At 45.1% G+C, this 14633-nt stretch overlaps 1 long non-coding RNA gene across 1 annotated transcript; it reads right to left on the bottom strand.

Annotated features, from left to right (window-relative positions):
• Positions 1–327: 327 nt before the first annotated feature.
• On the bottom strand, positions 328–14471 carry LOC144283914 (uncharacterized). Its single transcript, XR_013352410.1, has 6 exons — positions 14339–14471; positions 13849–14025; positions 8039–8179; positions 7037–7239; positions 6622–6758; positions 328–870 (listed from the first exon to the last, which is right to left on the bottom strand). It is a non-coding gene; the product is annotated as an uncharacterized LOC144283914 (long non-coding RNA).
• Between the last annotated feature and the right edge of the window lie 162 nt (positions 14472–14633).

Genomic DNA, 14633 nt, shown 5'->3' with positions numbered 1-14633 from the left:
CGAGTCCCACGTCGGGCTCCCTGCATGGAGCCTGCTTTTCCCTCTGCTTGTGTCTCTGCCTCTCTCTCTCTGTGTGTCTCATGAACAGATAGATGAAATCTTTAAAAAAAATTAAAAAAAAATAAAAGGCAGTAACGACATGGCCAATGGAGGTGCTCAGGGGCACCATCATGGATAATCAAGCCCTCTTGGCCTTATCGGCCCTGCTTGAGCGCCCAGCCACATCTTTACGTCCCCCCAGGTGCCCTCCTCTGTGATTTCAGTGTTCACGCTTCACACTGACTTTTTTTTTTTTTTAAGATTTTATTTCTTTATTTGTGAGAGAGAGAGAAAGAGAGAGAAGAGGAGCATGTACAGAGGGAGAGGGAGAGTCCCCGCTGAGCAGGGAGCCCCACGTGGGGCTCGATCCCAGGATCCCGAGATCGTGACCTGAGCTGAAGGCAGACGCCCAGCTGACTGAGCCGCCCAGGCGCCCTCTCCCCAACCCCACACACTAATTTTTAACGCCGTTTCTTGCTTTTCCATCCCTCCTGCAGTTAATTGTGAATGAGTCTGCGTTTGCTGAAACTCGCACCTGTGGCACTGACTCCACCACATTCACGAAGCATCACGACATACTGGGTGCCCTGGACTTGGGGACGGATCAAACCGCTCCCTCCCTGGATGCTGTGTCTGGGGAGGGAGGCAGGAGGGCCTGTGGTTGCAGCGTAGTGTGTACATGATCCCCGCGGAGTGTGCATGGAGAGAGCGCTGACACGCACAGCGGAGGGCGACATCTGAAGGACGGTGGGGACGGTGGGTCGCTATGTCTTCCTAGAGGCCGCGGTTCTGGGGCTTCATTTAGAGGCTTGAGGAAGGTTTTGCCAGAACCTAAAAGCAGGGAAATCACTTTGCTTTTTCAGGTCCAAGAAGTTTATCTCATAAGACAGATCATTCCGCCTCTGAAATGCTCTACTCCATAGAAATCCTTCCTTTAAAAAAAAAAAATTATTTGTTCATGAGAGACCCAGAGAGAGGCAGAGACACAGGCAGAGGGAGAAGCAGGCCCCCTGCAGGGAGCCCGATGTGGGATTCGATCTCCGGACCCCAGGGTCACACCCTGAGCCAAAGGCAGATGCTTAATCACTGAGCCACCCAGTGGCCCCGAAATTTCTTCCCTTTAAGGAGCCCCAATCCCACTCTTGTCTTGTAGTGTGTGGGGGCGTCACACAGGACCCTCCAGCTCGTGGGGGCAGAGGTAAAGGTCACGGCGGGCGTATCTGCAGAGCTCCCCATCCTTCACAGCGTCATCTGCTCCTTCTGCTCTCTCCTCACTGTGCCCTCACGCCTCTCGTCTGGCTCAGCTTTGTCAAAGGCCCAGTCACATTACCCCCCCGAGAATGGAGGATGATACCCTCGTGTGCTCTGTGGCCGGGAGCCCCTGGATGCCCCAGCCCTTGCCTGGCCCCATTGCATCTAACCTGAAATGACTTGGGTTCTTTGGCTTTTTTTTTTTTTTTTCTGATGGGAGAGCCGATAGTTCTCATACATTGTTATGCCATCACCCAGACCACGGTGCATTAGTCATTATAAGTAACCAGCTACCCTGGTCTATCCTAAGATCCCAGATTCACTAAATCAGATGACACAGCGATTTCTCCGTTGTTAGATTTGTATTTACCTCTATCTATTTCATCCCCACCCCCCCACCCCCCATCAACCCACATGTGAGGAGCTTTGTGAGCACTGATGGAGCCCACCGGCGTATGGGGGCTACCCCCTAGCTTGGGTTTTCCACAATGAGATAGTGGCAAATCGGGAGTCGGACTGGGAAGGAAAATGGCATCAGGAGGCTTGCCACTTGAGGTGGTCATCAGAATTTGACTCCGTCCGTGGACACTGGGGAGTTAGGACTACCTGACCAGCCTCGGACTTCCTGATTCCTCTCCCATTTATCCCAATACTTTCTGTTTTACACAGAACGATGTCATGGGAGGCTTGGTCAAACGTTCCTGGAATCCAGCTGTGTTATGCTGATGAAATCCTCTTGATCCATTTGTTCTGGTACAAAGAGGAGAGGATTAATTTTGGCTTCACTTGTTTTTAGCACAAGCATGTTGGTTCCTACCGATCATTGTAACCTCGTGCGAGGTTATGGCCAACCGTCCATTTAGCAATCAGTCATCTCTTTAGTATCATCCATATAATACGCTGTACTAGCGTGTTGCCAGGACTGGAACCTGTATTGCTCGATGTAGTTGCCAGAATTTTCTTTTCTCATTTTAGACGATTCAGGGATTGCTAATTTCCAGGCTGATTACATCCTTTTGTTTCATTTGATTCACAGAGACTCAACTGAGATTTTTTTAAGAAGATCTTATAAGGAAAAAAAAAAATCTCAAAAATCTAAAAACAAAACAAAACAAAACAAAAAACCCAAACCACTGTATTTTGAAATGCTTCATAATGTAGAGGAATCGCCCTCCATACCATTAACCAGTAATGACACCGAATATCAGAATAGGTCCTGGTTCATGATCTTGCGTTCTTGGACGACGCTACTGCCCTTTGCTTCACCCCTTGCTCTGTTTTCCTGCCGTCTCTGATTTTCAGTTCTGAGAGCTTGTTCTACGGTCGACCCCGCCCCCCCCACGCCTTGTGCCTTCCGTCCACCGACCGTAGAACCCCGAACCCCGAGAGAATGTCACGCACTTTCTCCGCAGCTGGTGGAAGCCTCCGTGTAGGTCCTGCCCGTGGAAGTACCCTTGTCTCGCTCCCAAGTCTAACCTAGTCCTGATTTTATGAGCCTGTACGTAGAAGCATTTGACTGTAAATTAAAGACTAGCATGGAAGGTTAGGGGAGTCGTTTGTGAAGCTGCATCTTGCAATGGTAGGCAAATATTTGTTTCAGTAAAAAAAGCTGAGTGAGCCAAAAAAGAAGGTGATAGCCCCTTTAAAGTAAATCCATCTTTACGAGGTAATAGCCGTACGATCTGAGACATTGCTGACCGCCGAGTATACTTTCAGGACGTGTTAGTTAGTACATGTTTGTGGAATGAACCAGTAAGCTAGATTTCCATTTTTTTGGGATGTTTGTATATGCGTGTGCGTGTGTGTATACATTTGTGTATACACAGACTCTGCATCTTAAAATCCTTCCGGGGGGGCGTGCTTGCCATAATTCTCTTTTCTTCTTCTAAAGTTCACCGGAATGTTAAGCCACACAAGAGGGATTTGATTATCTTATGAGAGCATGGAATTTAAAGAAAATTGGGCAAATAGGATCACTATACATCCAGCTGTTCAATTGATTTCATGTTCATCTCAGAATGTAATTGAATTTGAAGCTCCAGAAGAAGTAAATGGAGACTAACAATAACCGAGCACGTTACTTTTGTTCCTAATACCATGATTGAAATGCGCTCTACATCAAGATAGATAGAAACGTGGCAATACCAGTTATTTATGTAAAGCCCCTTTGTGTAAAGACCTCAATTCACCGTACACACGGTACACGTGATCCTACAGTGACCAAATAAATAACTTGCTTCGCTGGAGGAGGTGCCACGTCGGAGGTGAAATGATCTGATCAACCTGAGTCGCTTGGAAGGCAGCGGGCCCCGATCCAGAGGATTTACGTCCCAATTACCCTTTGTCAGTGGTACGTCCAGAGTGGAAGAGAGTGTGGCTTTGGCAGGCGGGTCTTTAAGATCTCAAAGGAAAGCATTTTCCTCCTGTTGGAGATCCAGTCTTTCTTCCTACAGGAAACCTGGAAAGGTTACCAGGGCTTTTATGCACATTTCGGAGAATTTGCAAGCTGCCTTGGAAGAGAGGCCACTGTACTCACCTTCCACCCTGTGAGCAAGAGTACAATGAAGATGTTGCCTGTTTTCTTTCTATGTTTCTGTTTGGGGATCTTCAAAGCTCTCTTCTGCTGCCTTTGCCACATCCTAATCCCTTTGCATCTCTACAGGTCAAGTCATAAATCCTTCCCGTTTCAATAATGAAGGATCCCTGAGTGAAGGGATCTCATGGCAAATGTATATAATAAATGTGAAATTACAGCTTAGCTGGTGCTGTATATTCTATATGATAACATTATGTGGAATACTATTGTATATTTTGTGTTTTTATGTTGTATATTATTCATAATGTAAGTAATATTTCTTATCCCTAGCTTTTATTTAGCCAAGTCTCTTATTTAAATAATGGGAACAAAAAAAAAATAAAAAATAAAATAAAATAAATAAATAAATAATGGGAACACAGCTGCATTAGCGAGACCTCACACTCTCAGCTCATTTTAATACAGCTCAGTCAGTGGCTACCAGTGAGCTCTGATGATATCAAGGCTTCGTCTGGCCTGCGTGCTGAAGATAAACAGATGAGAAGACATACTCCTGCCCTCAAGAAACTGTCAGCCTTATGATCGTCCTGTTGCTTGGACACCTCTAGACCTCTTTATAGTATGGCTTTTGGTACATAATCATAACCTCATACCCCAGGTTGGGCGCCTATTATCTGCTCCCATGGGACCTTGCACCAACCTCTTTCACTATGCTTGTAGTTACTAAGACAATTGGTTTAGCATCTGTGCCTACCATTGGAAGATCAAACACTCCTATGTGACACTTCTCTGGACCTACAGCCGTGTCTTAGGGTCTCCAGAGAAGCAGAAGCAATAGGGTACATATAGATACACAGGAGAAGACTGACTATGGGAAATTGGCTCACACAGTAATGGAGGCTGCTGGGTCTCGTGGTCTGTCATCTCCAAGCTGGAGAACCAGGAAAGCCAGTGGTATATTTAATTCAGTCTGAATCTGAAGGCCTGGAAATCCAGGGCTGGTGGTGTAGGTCCCAGTCTGAGTCCAAAGGCACGAGAACCAGGGGCTCCAATGTCCCAGGCCAGGAGAACATGATGTTCCAGCCCAAGCAGAGAGAGCAAAGTAGCCTTTCCTCTGCCTTTTTGTTCTATTCAGGCCCTGAAGGGATTGGATAACCCATCCTGGGGGTGGAGGGGAGCCCTGCGCCTACTGTACTCAAATGCAAATCCCTTCCAGAAACAGTCTCACAAACACACCTAGAAATAATGTTTTACCAGCATCCCAGCATCCCTTAGCCCAGTCAGCTTGACAGTAAAAGTAACCATCCCAAGCCCCTGTTCTAGTGCCTGAAAATATTTGGTGGTCGATATATTTGTGCTGACTTGAGCAAAATTGCAGCTCTTTCTGTTTGAAAAAGATGACCTTGGAGCTTACTACTAGAAATATTTTGCCACCAAGTCCTTCTGCCCTCCATCTAGCCTGGCTCATTGCCTTTAAGAGAGAGATTGTTTACCTTTGTGACTAATGGTGACTCAGCCACAGCAGTCTCCAAATAGGAGGGCTATCGGTGCCACATCGGGCAAGTACCTGACATTACGTCTACCTGACATTACGTCTCCTTATGAGAAGGCCTTTTTCAACTCATGCAGAAATAAAAACAGTGGAATTCCATTATAGAATATTCTTTTTCATTTCCTTCACCGCTTGCCCTCTCCTTCCAGCCTTGATGGAGAAGCACCTTGAGTCGAGGAAGATCAAATGTGCTGTACGTGCCCGGGGCACCATGTGACAGGGAGCACTGCGTGTATTTACCCATCTGAAATGCTGCTTGAGCTCCGTCGGAGGGCTAAAGCTAAGTTTTAAGTGAATAAGAAGAAATACGTTCTTAACCACCAGATCAGGGTGACCTCTAAATTAGCCATATTACAGGTTATTACCTTCCTACTGTGTTGGAGGCTTAGGGTATAATTAGCTCATGCATTTTGCACAACAGCAAGTGAAGGCTGAGCTGTGTCTTTGAGCTCCAGGAAGCCACTGTGTTCCCTTACTTTTGTTTGACTGGCTGAAACTTTAGTACTGATGAGATGAGGGCGTAAGGACATGAAAAGGGGGGGGGGGGAGGATATCACTTTATTTTCTCCATTAATTGTTCAGATGGAACAGAATGCTCTAGACTTGGCTTCACTGTTCACCATCTCTACTTAAAGAAGACTGAAGCTCTCCTTTCTTTCTTTCTTTTCTTTTTTTCTTTTCTTTTTTCTTTTCCTTCCTTCCTTTTCTTCTTTCTTTCTTTCTTTCTTTCTTTCTTTCTTTCTTTCTTTCTTTCTTCTTTCTTTCTTTCTTTCTTTCTTTCTTTCTTTTTTCCTTCCTTCCTTCCTTCCTTCCTTCCTTCCTTCCTTCCTTCCTTCCTTTTTTCTTTCTTTCTTTCTTTCTTTCTTTCTTTCTTTCTTTCTTTCTTTCTTTCTTTCTTTCTTTCGTCTTTTCTTGAGAGAGAGAGAGAGAGAGAGCATGACAGAGAGAGCACGGGCAGGCACTTGCAGGGGGTGAGGGGCAGAAGGAGATGGAAAGAGAGAATCCCAAGCAGATTCCCGATGGGGGGCTCGATCTCACGACCCTGAGATCATGACCTGAGCCGAAACCAAGAGTCAGATGCTCAACCCACTGAGCCACTCAGGTGCCTCAGCCAAGAGTCAGATGCTCAACTGACTGAGCCACTCAGGCGCCCCAGGAAGACTGAAGCTCGTAACTTCACAGGTTACTTAAAAGTGAACCTAATGAAAGATCTACATTAGCACACACATCGATGAGGATGTACCGTGCTTGCTTTTTGCCTTGCCGTGTGGGGAGATGAGAGCCCAAGACGTGACCTCTGCCCTCAGCGAATCTCGGGGATCAGCAGTCCTGTCTCACTTTCCCTCTTACGTTTCAGCAACTTGGGTGGGATTCCTGTACCTGTGGAAGAACACAGGCTGAGAGGGGCTTCCTCTAGGTTAATTCCAAGCTTCTACTACTCACAAATGGCTGTAAGAGGCAGCGTGTCCTACTTACTCCCAGATGGAGGTGCTCACTACCATTTACACCAAATCTTGGATCAACCTCATTTTTTGACAAGTGTCTTGAGACACAGTGGACAGTGTTAGGGCAACTCACCCACAGGGAATTTACTCATTGTGTCCTTACCGACCTGGCCTGCTTCCTGGGGGGGACTGTAGGAAGAGGGGGCTGCTTACCATGAGTTCCTCTGTGTAGTTGAGGCAGACATCTTGGGTCTGGAGCCTTTGGGTGGTTCCTTGATGGAAGTCAGGGCTTTGTACACTCAGGCTGAAGAAGGAACTTCCTGCTGTTTGCTGGGTCACTTACCCCATCTGCTTTTCTACTTCCAAAACTTCCTCTCTGATGCCTTCTTCTGTTCTTTTTCACCTTTAAATAATACCTTTAGAGGATTTGGTGGGGGGTGGGGGGTTGAGGGAGATTAGAGCCGATTTCACAAATTCAAGCTACCAGTAGAGTAAGCCTGTCTAGGGAGGGAGTAGATTGGGGGGGGGGGAGTGTAAGAGAGAGAAGAGAAGGGGGGAGAAAGTGTGTTTAGAAAACCCTGCCGCCTAGTTCTGCTTTTGAAGCTAATTTAAATGTGTTGGGTTGATTCCACATTCCAAGGATACAATTTTCCTGTGCTACGGAAATCACACCTACTGGTTATCATGATGAGGCCCGATGAGACTGGCTGTCGGGGAGGAATTGTCCGGGCACCACAGGCACTTGGGATGGTTCTCGGCCCTTCCCCCCGCCCAAGCCCTCCCCCTTCATGGCCCCCGGCACTCCCACTGCCCTGTTTCTCTCTTCTCACCTTCTTACCTCCCCTCCCTCGGGGACTGCCTCACCCTTCAAATGCTCTCATTGGCAAAGATGCAATCAGCTATGTAGGGTCATCTGACCTGGAGAATACTCTTGACATTTTATCTTTGTGTGGCCACCCCACATTCAGGGTATCTCCAGGGCCCAGCTTGTATTTTATTACCTACTTTTGGCTACTCCCCTCTGGTTTCAGCAGTTTCAACAAAGCTAGAGAGAACACGCAGGTCAAGTGACTTTGCTGCCCAGAATGAGGATCAACTCAGTTATTTAGTAAATATCTACTATGTGCAGCAAGGTGCTAGATATGCAAGGAGATAAGGGGCCGAATCACCCTTGAGAAGGTCCCTGGGGTTGGCAGAGGGGGGCGGATCACCAACCGTGTGGTAGTGTGTGGGGCAAGAAGTCCACTTGTTCACCTCACTTCCTGGCAGGATGGGGGGAATGGTCATTTCTCGCTGGGGTGCAGGCAGGAAGGCCTCAGGGAGCTTACTGCTGGGGTGGGAAGTGAAGAAGGCATTCTAGACAATGAAGAAAAAAGACATCAATGAAACATCCACTTGGAGGAGACTGCTGAATTCAGAAGACTATGGCTTGAGCATTATCTTCAGATTGGGAATTTAGGGGCTCATTATAAAGAGCACTGAGTGTTGACAGCAATAGCAGAGGGGACCTCCTTCTGGTCTGTTTTCTGTGGATCCAGGGCTTATGCACACAGTAGACATCACACGTATTTGTGAATGAATGAATGAACCAGTGAATGAAAAGGAACCAACAGATGATGGATGAATGGATGGATGGGAAAGCTACATTTGAAAAAACAAAACAAAACCTGTTTAATTCTGGCTCTTTTAGATTCGGTTGGTAGTTTTGAAAGTAGAATGCTTACTCCTTAGTGCTGACTGAGATGAACAATTCATTTTATAAAAGCTTCTACCAAGTGAGACTTTTAATTACTGACAAGCCGACCTGGCTCTGAGTTGGAAATGTAGCTGGAGAAAGGCTTTCAAGCTCTGTTATTAACTCCTCAGGGCATCTGGCTGTTAACCTTCCTGAATATTTCAGCAGTTCAGTGCCAGGGATTATCATGAGGGCCTTGGTGGAGACGGTGTTCCCCAGGCTCAGGGGCCTCTGGTCACGTTCCTGCGAGATCATCTCCTAGATTGCTGCCTCCTGACCAGGGATGATGTGTGACACCACCCCCCGGGCCCTGCCAGGAGTCCTCATTTCATGGCCCTTTGCCGGGCTGATGGCTTGACTGGCTTCCCAGCTCCCCCCTTGAGGATTCAGCGCCCCGGTGTTGCCCTGGCATCTGGCAGAGGTTCAGGGGAAATTGCTCAGATGTGGGATGTGAATCAAATGTGCAGGAGGGGAAAGGGGATGGGATTATATGGTGAATACATAGAGCATCTTTGCGGCTCTGTGATTCCACATGCTTGCACTCTCTCTGACAGCCGAGTAGCTGTCCGTGGGTGTGATCTGAATGCTAGTGTTTCTTCGAATGACCAAACGTTGCCTAGCTGTATAGAAGTGTGAGTTCAATATATACTCACATAGTTCCTATTCTTGATGTTTCTGGCTGGAGCCTGTTTTATCACTTAAAGAAAGCTAGAAGGAAGAAGTAGAAAGGTGTGTGTGTGTGTGTGTGTGTGTGTGTGTGCTGCAAAACCATGTTGATTTAATCTCCAGAAGATAGGACACAGGAAGCTATTTTTCCCCCGATGTTTGTAAGTTTTAACAAGATCGAAGTATTTTAAAATTTGCCTTTGATGATTATACTACATCGCTCATTTTGCTATGCTGGTGTTGGTTTTCTATTAGATTTCGGAGCTTGTTGGCCTATAAAGCATGGGAAGTTAAAAACATTGTGAATATAGCACTTTGGTCAGTAGGAAATGGGGTCAGGTTATTTTTATAGATTTGTTTGCAATCTGGAAAATTTCTCTGAAAATGTGGCTCATAAGAATTTTTTAAAAATTTGTGAAGCCGATACTACTTTTAGTAGCTGAATTACAAAATATATTAAATGCTGACTTTCTGAATCAGCTTTAAGAGCTCATCAATATTTTTAAGGCCCTTGTAAATAACAAAGGTGTTCTTTTTCCTCAGTAAAAACCAAGGAATATTCTTTGCTGGAAATTGTTGGGTACAAATAGTAAAATATAGCTTTACATACGTAAAAAGGCTTTCAGACAGGGAACTCATCTAAGCATTCGATTGCATATTTTGTTATAAAATAGAGACTCATACTGTTGCTTTTCCCTTTGTTTTAAAAGTGTCTAAATCATCAGGGAAGATTCTTTAATAAAGAGCCAACTTATGTGTTTTATTAAAATTCTCATCAGTTCTGTAGAGACAAGTCAAGAAAATTGGAGAATTTGGTTCGGATGCCAGTTGCAGTAGTTTGGAAGCAATGACTTTGTATAGACCAGTCATAGATAATGTTAAAAAAAAATTGTAGGTTTGGATTTGAATTTTGTCAAAAATTCCAGAGTGTGAATGGCCAGCTGCCATTTTCTGGGGTTCTTGGAACATTTAGATGTTCCTTCTGTCCATTGCCATGACCTCGTATTAGGGGCCTCGCTTCTTAGCTTCTGCAGAAACCACTCCCTACCCCCGCCCCAGTGATGTTCCCACTGCCCCTGTGTCCTCTGCCTGGTCCCGTGATACTGTTTCTGACTACTTAGGGCAAAATACTATGATAAACATACTCCACTTATCCCCAGCTTCCCTTGGAAAAGAATCTACCAACAACAATAAAGTGTCAATGTTTGGGCACCTTGGGGGCATGGGGGCTACATATAGATTTGCTTGAGCAGCAGGAATATGAGTGGTTCCTCTTTCAGCTGCGTTGTACATGGTGCTTGAGGTCTACACCCAAACCCTAATGGGCTGGTTGGCACTGTCAACACTGTGGCCTTCAACAAACAGTTCAATGAGCTGTTTCCATCAAGAGCTAAGCTAGCAATGATTTAATATTAAAATACAAAAAAAATGACAGGGACTGAAAACCACACAAGCTCAGAAGGCTCAGTCTCTCTCCGGGTGGTTCCTCCACCTGGTGAATCGCCTCTTCTTTCCACCTACTTAAATTCTGTCCATTTTTCTCGAGTTAAATCTGCTTTGAGAGAACTTAATCTCGGTGATTCTCATTCATTTTATCCACCCTTTTCCGTCTTTGAGAACTTAAAAGAAAATGTAGAGAATAATATATTTTGCCAATTCTTTAGAAATGTGGCATACCTCCCCTAACTGTGTGGGAAGATCCTGACAGACAGTTATCTACTTAATCTTTGCCTTATTCCTCTTATCTCCTGTTCTAGCTCTCAGACATACAGCTAGTCCCGGCACATGATCAAATCAATGACTGTTAGTGTTTTAGACAGATTGGGAAAGTTTGAAAATCGGATTTTATAATTGCTAGGTGCTTTCATTTGTGACACTTGTAAATGAATGTCCTTGTGTGGCTCTCTGTGTCTTAGAACTTGAGGAATGCTGAGTTTGCGTGGAAGGGGCACCCATCTCTGATGGGTGCATAGACAAACACGTTCGAAGTCCAAATGGAATTTTCAATAAATTTAAATCTTAACTCAGTCTCTTGAAAATGGCAAAAAAGTGCTTGATTCATAAATAAAAGACAGAAGATTAAAATCTTTTCTTGCCTGTTGCCACAACCCCCTCAGCATGGCCAGCCAGATGCCTTCGTCTCTCTTCCTCTCCCAAAACTCCTGAAAACCTGCTCAGACTCAGCCCAAAGCAAGCTTTCTATTTCTTGGCCTTTCCATCTGTTTTCCTCGAGAGATGTTTTGCCTTTCTTGTATAATTCAAGACAGCCCGATTTGAAAAGACTCAAGAATGGAGCTGCAGGGACGGAAGGCTCTCCGTTGAGTGCATGTAGCATGCTGGATGTCGAGCGTGACCAAGGGGGGAATGATGGGGGACATGGGAGCAAAGAGGCTGTGGAAACTCATTTTAATTTTCCCTGTCATGCTTATTTTCCTGCATTAACTACCCTCCTAGTAAAGTGATTGGTACTTGTAAATATTCAGCAAATGACCAGAGAGATATGATGTTTTATAAATGAACTTCTCTTTGAAGTGCTTGAACTCAAAATGAAATCGGGAGTTGTTTTGGACACTGTACCATTTCAGATTTCACAAAATAGAAACATTACCGAAACTTCCCCACCACCCCCACCCTCATCTTCTTCTCCTAGCTTCAAAAGGAATGTCTTTGGGTAGAATCTAGTCATGAAGAATTAATATCTAAATGAAAAAAAAGGGGGGCAAATGTTATAAATGATTAAAAAGAGATCTTTAAAAGGAAGACCCATTTTAAAATTCTCTCTTCTCTCCTTTATCCGTGTCAGAATAGCGTATCATCTTCATTCAGAATCAGCAAAGTGTTTATTGAGTGCCTACTAGGTCCCAGGCTCTGTGCACTTCAACTGGGTGCGAATGTGACACAACACAGACTCCCTGTCCTCTTCGAGCTTGTAGATTCAAAGTATGTGTGTATGTTTTGAGTGGTAAGGAAGGATATAGCAATAATGACAAAAACACTTACGTGAATACTCATGGTGACAAGTACAGGGAATGAAAATGTATGTACTCACGTGGGAAGCAAAAGGCATCTCTGAAGAGAATAAGGGTCCAGTGAGCAGGACCAGGAAGGGAACATCCAGCAAGTTGGAGGCCGTGTTGCCCTGTGGCTGGAGGCTTGTACCTCGTGCAGGAGAGTGGGGGTGAGGCCCTGAGGGCCCTGAGGGACAGGCAGGGCTCAGGTCACATTGGGCCCTGGGCCCAATTAAGAATTTCTTGCGTACTGTTGCTGGGAATGTAAATTGGTGCAGCAGCTGTGGAAAACAGTATGGAGATTCCTTAAAAAATTAAAAATAGAATGAACATATGATCCAGCAATCACACCTCTGGGTATGTATCCAAAGGAAATGAAATCAGGATCTTGGAGAGTTATCTGCACTGCCATGTGTGTTGCAGCAATATTCACAATAGCCAAGATATGGAAACAACCCAAGGGTCCATCAGCTGTAGTTGTATGTATGCACACAATCTCTCTCTCACACACACACACAGTGGAGTATTATTCAGCCATAAAAAATGAAGAAAAAGGCCACTCATTTTGTAGAAGGTGGAGATGCTGGCAACAGGGAAGACCAGATCAATAGGCTTATTAGAAGGATGAACTAAGGTATGTACCATGATTATGATTGTAACCTGATCAGTTAATAAATGACTGCTTTCAAATGGAAAAGAAGTAAAAATTAAAAAAAAATAAAATAAAATTCTGTCATTTGTGAAGACCTAGATGAGCCTGGAGGACATTATGTCAAGTGAAATAAGCCAGACACATAAAAAAAAAATCATACTGCATGATATCACAACTTATACACGAAATCTAAAAAAAGTCAAACTCTTAGAAGCAGAGAATAGAATCGTGATTTCCAGGGGATGGAAGGTGCAGGAAACGGGAGATGTTGGTCTAAGTATACCCGTTTTCAGTTAGAAGGCACGTTCTGGAGATGTAAGGCATAATGCCTGTAGTTGATACTGAATTGGATATTGGAGATTGCTGGGAGAGGAGGTCTTAAATATTCTCACCACACACACGGAAAGGTAGCCACGCAAGATGATGGGTGGGTTAATTAACTTGGTTGTGGTGATCATTTCGCTGTGCATACGTATATTAAATTATCACATTGTCCACCTTTAAAAAACTCACGTCGTGAAACCTAACTATATACAAGTCTTAATTGTCAATCAGATCTCAATAAAACTGGTCAGGGAGGGAAGGAAAATTAATAAAATAAGGGTAAAAAATAATATGGGAGAATAGAATTTTGGCTATAGTTAAAAAAAAAAAAGAATTTCGGAGCTTATCTCAAAGGCGTGGAAAGCCTCAGGATGTAAGCACCTTGCCCGACAGTCTGGGTAGTGGGATCTTGGCTCACAGGCTGGGAGGTGGAACACCTGGGTCCTGCCCTTAGTCCTGCCCCACCTATATGAAGGGGCTCTGCAGTACTCATTAGCACTTGGGTGGGCCTCTTTGTCTTACACTAATGCGTACTCATTTATAAAGTTGGGGCAATAATAAGTGCCTGATACTGAAACACTACAGGGTGTAATTGTAAAATAACAGAAATCTATGAAACCAGGGTTTGCTTTACACTTACCGTTTGGTAGCCAGGGGGTGGAGTTCACACACGCTCGCTGGGCCTGCGTAAGGGCTATGGTGACAGGAGGCCCTCGGTGAGAACGAACACAGCCTCTCACTGAACAGGCAGGAGGGTGCAATGTTTTCTCACATGTTGTAAAGGGAAACAGCCCTTTTTATTTATGGGTGGTGCTTCCTGAAGAGAGAAGGCAAAATCGAATTTAGTTTATTTTTCCGCATCTAACGTCCGTTCCCTTAACGTAGCCTGTGTTGGCTAAACAAGTTCCGAGCAGGGGCAAATGTCTCCATTTGGGTAGATTTGGGCTGAAAATTGCTTGCTGTTTCAAAATCCATCTCCCAGACTTGTGAGGAGCGTTGGGGTGTGGTTGTTGGGACAATGAAGCCCAAGTCCTCTGAGAGGCAGAGGGGGCAAGCTGTGCTTCTCTGGCCGCTAAGGCTTCAGGCGACCCTTCCGAAGTTACCCTTTGCCAAGACATACGTCCAGGTACCTGCAGAAACTACATTTCAGAAGAATTTGAAATCTTAAATGCTGCGTGTGCGCTAGACAACTAATGGCTGGCCAGTGGCTGGTAGGATCCAAGGGTGACACACTCGTTCACGGGGAGTTGGTTCAGGAGGGAGTGGACCGTTGTCACTGCACCATGCCCGCTCCTGTGGGTGGACCCCATGGGCCATTTGCCTCCACTGTGTGGCGGCAAGGGGACCTTTGTGATTCTCCACACGAGTCACCGAGGGCAATGACATGGATCAGTGTTGGCCAAAGTCAACGTGCACAGTGTTAGA

This window comes from Canis aureus, chromosome 15, assembly GCF_053574225.1.
Source record: "Canis aureus isolate CA01 chromosome 15, VMU_Caureus_v.1.0, whole genome shotgun sequence".
Lineage (NCBI taxonomy): Eukaryota > Metazoa > Chordata > Mammalia > Carnivora > Canidae > Canis > Canis aureus.
The sequence above is the reverse complement of the archived record's forward strand: the minus strand, read 5'-3'. Positions and strand labels throughout refer to the sequence as shown.